Below are 9,427 nucleotides of genomic sequence, written 5' to 3' on the forward strand. Positions count from 1 at the left end.
GAACCCCATGAACAGTATGAAAAGGCGAAATGATAGGATACTGAAAGAGGAACTCCCCAGGTCGGTAGGTGCCCAATATGCTACTGGAGATCAGTGGAGAAATAACTCCAGAAAGAATGAAGGGATGGAGCCAAAGCAAAAACAATACCCAGCTGTGGATGTGACTGGTGATAGAAGCAAGGTCTGATGCTATAAAGAGCAATATTGCATAGGAACCTGGAATGTTAGGTCCATGAATCAAGGCAAATTGGAAGTGGTCAAACAGGAGATGGCAAGAGTGAACATCGACATTCTAGGAATCAGCGAACCTAGACTGAAATGGGTGAATTTAACTCAGATGATCATTATATCTACTACTGTGGGCAGGAATCCCTTGGAAGAAATGGAGTAGCCATCACAGTCAACAAAAGAGTCCGAAATGCAGTACTTGAATGCAATCTCAAAAACAAAAGAATGATCTCTGTTCGTTTCCAAGGCAAACCATTCAATATCATAGTAATCCAAGTCTATGCCCCAACCAGTAATGCTGAAGAAGCTGAAGTTGAACGGTTCTATGAAGACCTACAAGACCTTTTAGAACTAACACCCAAAAAAGATGTCCTTTTCATTACAGGGGACTGGAATGCAAAAGTAGGAAGTCAAGAAACACCTGGAGTAACAGGCAAATTTGGCCTTGGAATATGGAATGAAGCAGGGCAAAGGCTAATAGAGTTTTGCCAAGAGAATGCACTGGTCATAGCAAACACCCTCTTCCAACAACACAAGAAAAGACTCTATACATGGACATCACCAGATGGTCAATACTGAAATCAGATTGATTATATTCTTTGCAGCCAAAGATGGAGAAGCTCTATACAGTCAGCAAAAATAAGACTGGGAGCTGACTGTGGCTCAGATCATGAACTCCTTATTGCCAAATTCAGACTTAAATTGAAGTAGGGAAAACCACTAGACCATCCAGGTATGACCTAAGTCAAATCCCTTATGATTATACAGTGGAAGTGAGAAATAGATTTAAGGGACTAGATCTGATAGAGTGCCTGATGAACTATGGACAGAGGTTCGTGACATTGTACAGGAGACAGGGATCAAGACCATCCCCATGGAAAAGAAATGCAAAAAAGCAAAATGGCTGTCTGAGGAGGCCTTACAAATAGCTGTGAAAAGAAGAGAAGCGAAAAGCAAAGGAGAAAAGGAAAGATATAAGCATCTGAATGCAGAGTTCCAAAGAATAGCAAGAAGAGATAAGAAAGCCTTCCTCAGCGATCGATGCAAAGAAATAGAGGAAAACAGAATGGAAAAGACTAGAGATCTCTTCAAGAAAATTAGAGATACCAAGGGAACATTTCATGCAAAGATGGGCTTGATAAAGGACAGAAATGGTATGGACCTAACAAAAGCAGAAGATATTAAGAAGAGATGGCAAGAATACACAGAAGAACTGTACAAAAAAGATCTTCACGACCCAGATAATCACGATGGTGTGATCACTGACCTAGAGCCACACATCCTGGAATGTGAAGTCAAGTGGGCCGTAGAAAGCACTACTACAAACAAAGCGAGGGGAGGTGATGGGATTCCAGCTGAGCTATTTCAAATCCTTAAAGATGATGCTGTTAAAGTGCTGCACTCAATATGCCAGCAAATTTGGAAACTCAGCAGTGGCCACAGGACTGGCAAAGGTCAGTTTTCATTCCAATCCCAAAGAAAGGCAATGCCAAAGATTGCTCAAACTACCGCACAATTGCACTCATCTCACATGCTAGTAAAGTAATGCTCAAAATTCTCCAAGCCAGGCTTCAGCAGTAAGTGAACCTTGAACTTCCAGAAGTTCAAGCTGGTTTTAGAAAAGGCAGAGGAACCAGAGATCAAATTTCCAACATCTGCTGGATCATCGAAAAAGCAAGAGAGTTCCAGAAAAGCATCTATTTCTGCTTTATTGACTATGCCAAAGCCTTTGACTGTGTGTATCACAATAAACTGTGGAAAATTCTGAAAGAGATGGGAATACCAGACCACCTGACTTGCCTCTTGAGAAACCTATATGCAGGTCAAGAAGCAACAGTTAGAACTGGACATGGAACAACAGACTGGTTCCAAATAGGAAAAAGAGTATGTTAAGGCTGTATATTGTCACCCCACTTATTTAACTTATATGCAGAGTACATCATGAGAAACGCTGGGCTGGAAGAAGCACAAGCTGGAATCAAGATTGCTGGGAGAAATATCAATAACCTCAGATATGCAGATGACACCACCCTTGTGGCTGAAAGGGAAGAGGAACTAAAAAGCCTCTTGATGAAAGTAAAAGAGGAGAGTGAAAAAGTTGGCTTAAAGCTCAACATTCAGAAAACGAAGATCATGGCATCTGGTCCCACCACTTCATGGAAAATAGATGGGTAAACAGTGGAACAGTGTCAGACTTTATCTTTTTGGGCTCCAAAATCACTGCAGATGGTGACTGCAGCCATGAAATTAAAAGACGCTTGCTCCTTGGAAGGAAAGTTATGACCAACCTAGATAGCATATTCAAAATCATATTCAAAATTCCTACTTTGCCAACAAAGGTCTGTCTAGTCAAGGCTATGGTTTTTCCTGTGGTCATGGATGGATGTGAGAGTTGGACTGTGAAGAAGGCTGAGTGCCGAAGAATTGATGCTTTTAAACTGTGGTGTTGGAGAAGACTCTTGAGAGTCCCTTGGACTGCAAGGAGATCCAACCAGTCCATTCTGAGGGAGATCAGCCCTGGGATTTCTTTGGAAGGAATGATGCTAAAGCTGAAACTCCAGTACTTTGGCCACCTCATGCAAAGAGTTGACTCATTGGAAAAGCCTCTGATGCTGGGAGGGATTGGGGGCAGGAGGAGAAGGGGATGACAGAGGATGAGATGGCTGGATGGCATCACCAACTCGATGGACGTGAGTTTGAGTGAACTCCGGGAGTTGGTGATGGACAGGGAGGCCTGGCGTGCTGCGATTCATGGGGTTGCAAAGAGTCAGACACGACTGAGCGACTGAACTGAACTGAACTGAACTATAACGGGGAATTGGAGTAATGGGAGATTGGCTAGTAAGTGGTAAAGAGAACTTCAAAGAATAGCAACTATGGGTAATAGCTTTTGTCCTTAGTGCTGAGATTAAGCACTTGCAAAAGAGGCCATTTCACATCTCTCCACCCCGGCTTAGAAATCTGATCTCATTAGAAAGGGCATGACCATGGCCCACTGGATGGCAGAGAAGTTTGCTCAACTGGTTGACAGGGCTTGATGGAAATCTGCCTTCTGAGATGATGGGGGAAGATGTTTATGGAATGTGCCACATGCTCATGGCTACTGGGTGTTGCTGTCCACCTAGGGATGCGTTGCAGAAGCCATGGGTGCTGCAAGAGCCTGGTGAGAGCAGCACACCAGAACCAGGAAGAGAAGTCAGTGTCTTTCTAGTGCCCTCTACTGATACCTGGAATACTTAGACTAATTTCTTTTCTTTCCCATCCTCTTTAGCGTTGTACTATTTTTTTTGGGGGGGGGCGTGTATTTTTAGATTACTTTTTAATATAAAGATATTTTATTTTTATACTATTCATTTTAAATATAGGTAGGCTGATTCGGTAGTTTGCCATTTAAGATTCACCCCCACATTGTAGTTAATTTTAATTTTTATTTGTTTGGGATATGTGAAACAGTATGGTTCCATGAGTCAGAGCTACACAAAAAGGTATATTCAGAGAAAGATCATTCACCTCCTTGTTCCTACTATCCCTTTCCCATCCCCTATTGATAAGTGAGCTCTTTAGTTTTTAGTTTATCCTCCAGTATTTCTTTTGCAAGAACATGTGTGTCTTCTTATATTCTCTTCTTTTTATGAAGGGTAGCACACTCTAGATAGTCTTTAAAGCTCTGCTTTTTTCATTTAACAGTATGAAATCTCTCCATATCCATTCATAATCTTCCTTTTGTTGGAGATCTTCAGGGTAAATTTCTAGATGTGGGATTACTGATTCATGAGGTAAGAATAAAGGTAGTTTAGTTAGATAATGCCCAATTTCTCACCAGAAGGACTGAACCAGTTTGTATTCCCACCAGAAATATACTAGAATGCTTGTTTCCTCACAGCCTCACCAACTTCTGTCATATTTTTAATTGTTACCATTCTGACAAATGTGAAATGGCATCTCAGTGTTATTTTAATGTGCATTTTTCTAATTATAAGTTTGAACTTTGAAAATATGTTTGGTCACCATCTTACACCTCCTTTTCTTTCTGTGAATTGTCTGTTCATGTTTTTCTTTCTTTTTTCAGATTTTCGCTGCTCTAGGTCTTCATTGTGGCATGTGGGCTTTCTCTAGCTGTGATATGTGGGTGCTTCTCTAGTTATGGTGTGTAGGCTTCTCTTCTTGTGGAGCATGGGCTCTAAAGTTGTGGGCTCTTAGTAGTTGTGGCATGCAGGCTTAGTTAACTTCGAAGCATGTGAGATCTTAGTTCCCCAACCAGGGATCATACCCGTGTCCCTTGCACTGGAAGACGGATTCTTAACCACTGGATCACCAAGGGAAGTCCCCTACTCCCATCCCCCCATCACCAGTTTTTATAAATCAAGTTTTATTGAAACACAGCCAGACATTTATTTACATTTTGTCTCTGCAGCTTTCACTCTGCAACTGCAGAGTTGATTGTTAAAGAGACCGAAATAAGAAATATTTACTACTGGGCTTTTTACAGAAAAAACTTGCTGGCTCCTGCTTTATATCTTAAAGTCCTTGTCTGTGATATATGTTGCAAATATTTTCTACTAGTTTGTCTTTTGATTTTATAGTGTATTTTGCCATACACATGAATACATTTTAAATCTAGTCAAATGTATCAATCTTTTCTCTTACTGTCTCTGGATTTTGGGCCATAGTTAGAAATTATTTCCCACGATGACTTGAAATGCATTGGTTCTTCTAGTATTTGTACATTTTTTTTACATTTAGGTTCTTAATTCATTTGGAGTTTATTCTTATATGGTATGAGATATGAATCTAATTTTACCTTTTGCCAAATGGCTACCCAGTTTCCCCAAAACCAATTATGAAAAACCCTGTCCCTTTTTCCTCCACTTTTTTGTGAAAGTGATTTTTTAATTTGAAGTATAGTTGATTTAAAATATTGTGTTAGTCTCAGGTATACAGCTTAGTGATTCAGTATTTTTTCAGATTATATTACATTATAGGTTATATAGTAGTTTGTATCTCATACATCTAATTTGTCCATCCCCACTTCCCTTTCTCTTTTGGTAACCCAAATTTGTTATCTATAAGTGTGTTCCTGTTTTGTACATGCATTCATTTGTATTAATTTTATAGATTCCACATGTAACTGATATCATTTAGTACTTGCCTTTCTCTGACTTATTCCACTAAGCACAGTATTCTCTAGGCCTATCAACATTGCTTCAAATGGCAGCATTTCATTTTTATGGTTATATGTTCCACATCTTCTTCATCCAGTCATCTCTTAATTGGCATTTGAGTTGCTTCCATGTCTTGGATATTGTAAATAGTGCTGCTATGAACACTGGGGTATATGTATGATTGTACAGGAAGTGGTGACCAAAACTGTCCCCAGAAAAACAAATGCAACAAGGCAAAATGGTTGTATGGGGAGGCATTACAAATAGTTGAGAAAAGAAGAGAAGTGAGAGGTAAAGGAGAAAAGGAAAGATATACCCATCTGAATGCAGAGCTCCAGAGAATAGCAAGGAGAGATAAGAAAGCCTTCTTAAGTGAACAATGCAAAGAAATAGAGGAACAGTATAGAATGGGAAAGACAAGAGATCTCTTCAAGAAAACTGAAAATATCAAGGGAATATTTCATGGAAAGATGGGCACAATAAAGGACAGAAACAGTATGCACCTAACAGAAGCAGAAGGGATTAAGATGAGGTGGCAAGAATACACAGAAGAATTGTACAAAAAAGATCTTAATGGTCCAGATAACATCCTGGAGTATGAAGTCAAGTGGGCCTTGGGAAGCATTGCCACGAACAAAGCTAGTGGAGCTGATTGAATTCCAGCTGAGCTATTTCAAACTTCAAAAGATGATGCTGTTAAAGTGCTGCACTCAATATGCCAGCAAATTTGGAAAACTCAGCAGTGGCCACAGGACTGGAAAAGGTCAGTTGTCATTCCAATCCCAAAGAAAGGAAAACACCAAATAATGTTCAAACTACTGCACAATTGCACTCATTTCACATGCTAGCAAGGTCATGCTCAAAATCCTTCAAGCTAGGCTTCAAATAGTATGTGAACTGAGAACATTCAGATATAAAAGCTGGATTTAGAAAAGGCAGAGGAACCAGAGAACAAATTGCCAACATCCGTTGGATCATAGAAAAAGCAAGGAATTCCAGAAAAACATCTACTTCTGCTTCATTGGCTATGCTAAAGCCTTTGACTGTGTGGATCACAACAAACTGGAAAATTCTTCAAGAGATGTGAATACCAGACCACCTTACTTGCTGCCTGAGAAACCTGTATGCAGGTCAGGAAGCAACAGTTAGAACTAGAGATAGAACAACAGACTGGTTCCAAATTGGGAAAGGAGTATGTCAAGGCTGTATACTGTAACCCTGCTTATTTAACTTATATGCAGAATACATCATACGAAATGCCAGGCTGGATGAAGCACAAGCTGGAATCAAGATTGCTGGGAGAAATAACAGTAAACTCAGATATGCAAAAGACACCACCCTTATGGCAGAAAGGAAAGAGGAACTAAAGAGCCTCTTGATGAAGGTGAAAGACGAGAGTGAAAAACCTGGCTTAAAACTCAACGTTCATATCATCCCACCCTCGCCTTCTCCCACACTGAAACATGTATATTACCATATGTAAAATAGATGACCAGTGCAAGTTTGATGCATGAAGCAAGGCACTCAAAGCTGGTGCTCTGGGACAACCCAGAGGGATGGGGTGGGGAGGGAGGTAGGAGGGGGTTCAGGATGGTGGGACACCTGTACACCCATGGCTGATTTATGTCGGTGTATGGCAAAAACCACCATGATATTGTAAAGTAATTAACCTCCAATGAAAATAAGCAAATTAATTAAAAAAACCCTCATTGTTAAAAAAACTAAGTTGATGGCATCTGATCCCATCACTTCATGGCAAATTTTGTTGTTGTTCAGTCGCTCAGTCGTGTCTGACTCTTTGTGACCCCATGGACTGCAGCACACCAGTCTTCCCTGTCCTTCACCATCTCCCAGAGCTTGCTCAAACTCATGTCCATTGAGTCGGTCATGCCATCCTATCATCTTGTCCTCTGTCATCCCCTTCTCATCCTGCTTTCAATCTTTCCCAGCATCACAATCTTTTCCAGTGAGTCAGCTTTTCACATCAGGTGGCCAAAGTATTGGAGTTTCAGCTTCAGCATCAGTCCTTCCAATGAATATTCAGGGTTGATTTCCTTTAGGATTGACTGGTTTCATCTCCTTGCTGTTCAAGAGACTCTCAGCATCTTCTCCAGCACACAGTGTGAAAGCATCAGTTCTTCACTCAGCCTTCTTTATGGTCCATCTCTCACATCTGTACACAACCACTGAAAAAACCATAGCTTTGACTATATGGACCTTTGTCGGCAAAGCAATGTCTCTACTTTTTAATACACTGTCTAGGTTTGTCATAGCTTTTCTTCCAAGGAGTAAGCATCTTTTAATTTCATGGCTGCAGTCACTGTCTGCAGTGATGTTGGAGCCCAAGAAAATAAAGTCTGTCCCTGTTTCCATTTTTTCCCCATCTATTTGCCATGAAGTGACGGGATTGGATGCCATGATCTTTTTGTAGTTCTTTGTTCATGTCTTTTTCTTCTTGTGGTTTGATTACTTTCTTTTGTAGTTTGCTTGAATTACCTTCTTTTTGTTTTTCTGTGTATCTACTGTAGGTTTTTGATTTGTGGTTACCATGAGGTTCATATATGTTGATCCATAATTATATTTACTTGCTATAAACTGATAATCATTTAAGTTCAAACACTTTCTAAAAGATCTACATTTTTTACTCCCCTCCCCATTTTGTGATTTTGATGTTCTATTTTACATCTTCACGCTTATGCTTTTTCTGTTAATTGTAGTTATATTTGTTTTTACAAAAATTTTTAATTGCTTTTTTTTATTTTTTGCTTTATTTTATTATTATTATTACTTTTTACTTTACAATATTGTATTGGTGATTGCATTTAAATCCATGTACTGGCTTATTTAAGTGATCATTAATCCTTTTATACATTTGCCTTTCCTATTGTGATTTTTCCCTTTCTGGTAGGAGATGGGACTGGAGAAGGAGGGGCTAGAGCAAGGGCCAGGTGTGGGCTAGGGCTTCGCCTCTGCTTAGTGGCCAACACTACCCAATTGGGAGTGGGGCTGGGTCCTAAGTTGTGGGAGCATGTCTGGAGCATTTGAGCTGGCTCCATTTCCTTCAAGTGTGTGCTCTTCCCCCTCTCAGCACTGGCAGCCTTGCCCCAATGGGGAGCAATGCTGGAGCAAGAGGGGCTGGAGCAGACACTTGATGTAGGCCAGGGCACAGGCTGTGGCAGTCCCAGCACAGTCAGAGTTCCAGAGCATTCCTGATCTGCTACCTCTGCAAGTGACAGCAGTGGCTGCCCTCATCGAATTTAGATGCCATTCCAGGTATGAGCTGGCTCCATCCCTCACAACTATGTACTCCTCTCTGCACTGGCAGCCCTCACCTTAGTGCAGAGCTACACCATGGAGCTGACATGCCAACAAAGGTCTGTCTAGTCAGAGCTATGGTTTTTCCAGTAGTCATGTATGGATGTGAGAGTTGGACTATAAAGAAAGCTGAGCGCCGAAGAACTGATGCTTTTGAACTGTGGTGTTGGAGAAGACTCTTGAGAGTCCCTTGGAGTTCAAGGAGATCCAACCAGTCCATCCTAAAAGGAATCAGTCCTGAATATTCACTGGAAGGACTGATGTTGAGGCTGAAACTCCAATACTTTGGCCACCTGATGGGAAGAACTGACTCATTGGAAAAGACCCTGATGCTGGAAAAGATTGAAGGCAGGAGGAGAGGGGGATGACAGAGGACAAGATGGTTGGATGGCATCACCAACTCGATGGAAGTGAACTTGAGCAAGCTATGGGAGTTGGTGATGGACAGGGAAGCCTGGTGTGCTGCAGTCCATGGGGTCACAAAGAGTCAGACATGACTGAGTGACTGAACTGAACTGAACACCATGGAGCAAGTGGGGCCAGAGCAGATGCTCAGTTTAGGCTGGGTCATGTGCGGGGTTGGTCACAGGAGACAGGCAAGAGTCTTGGGTGGTTTCAATATGCTTCCTCCATCTTGTTCCTGAGAGTAAGCAAGCATGTGCACACTCTTCACAAATGGAGTGTAGGTTTCTTACAGTCCTTCTGTTTCCTCCCACTGGTTT

At 41.2% G+C, this 9,427-nt stretch overlaps 1 pseudogene; it reads right to left on the minus strand.

Annotated features, from left to right (window-relative positions):
* LOC133243261 (cyclin-C-like) overlaps positions 1 to 2,528 on the minus strand; it is a 28,490-nt pseudogene extending 25,962 nt beyond the window's left edge.
* Positions 2,529 to 9,427: the final 6,899 nt, after the last annotated feature.

The sequence above is a fragment of the Bos javanicus genome, chromosome X, assembly GCF_032452875.1.
Source record: "Bos javanicus breed banteng chromosome X, ARS-OSU_banteng_1.0, whole genome shotgun sequence".
Classification (NCBI taxonomy): domain Eukaryota; kingdom Metazoa; phylum Chordata; class Mammalia; order Artiodactyla; family Bovidae; genus Bos; species Bos javanicus.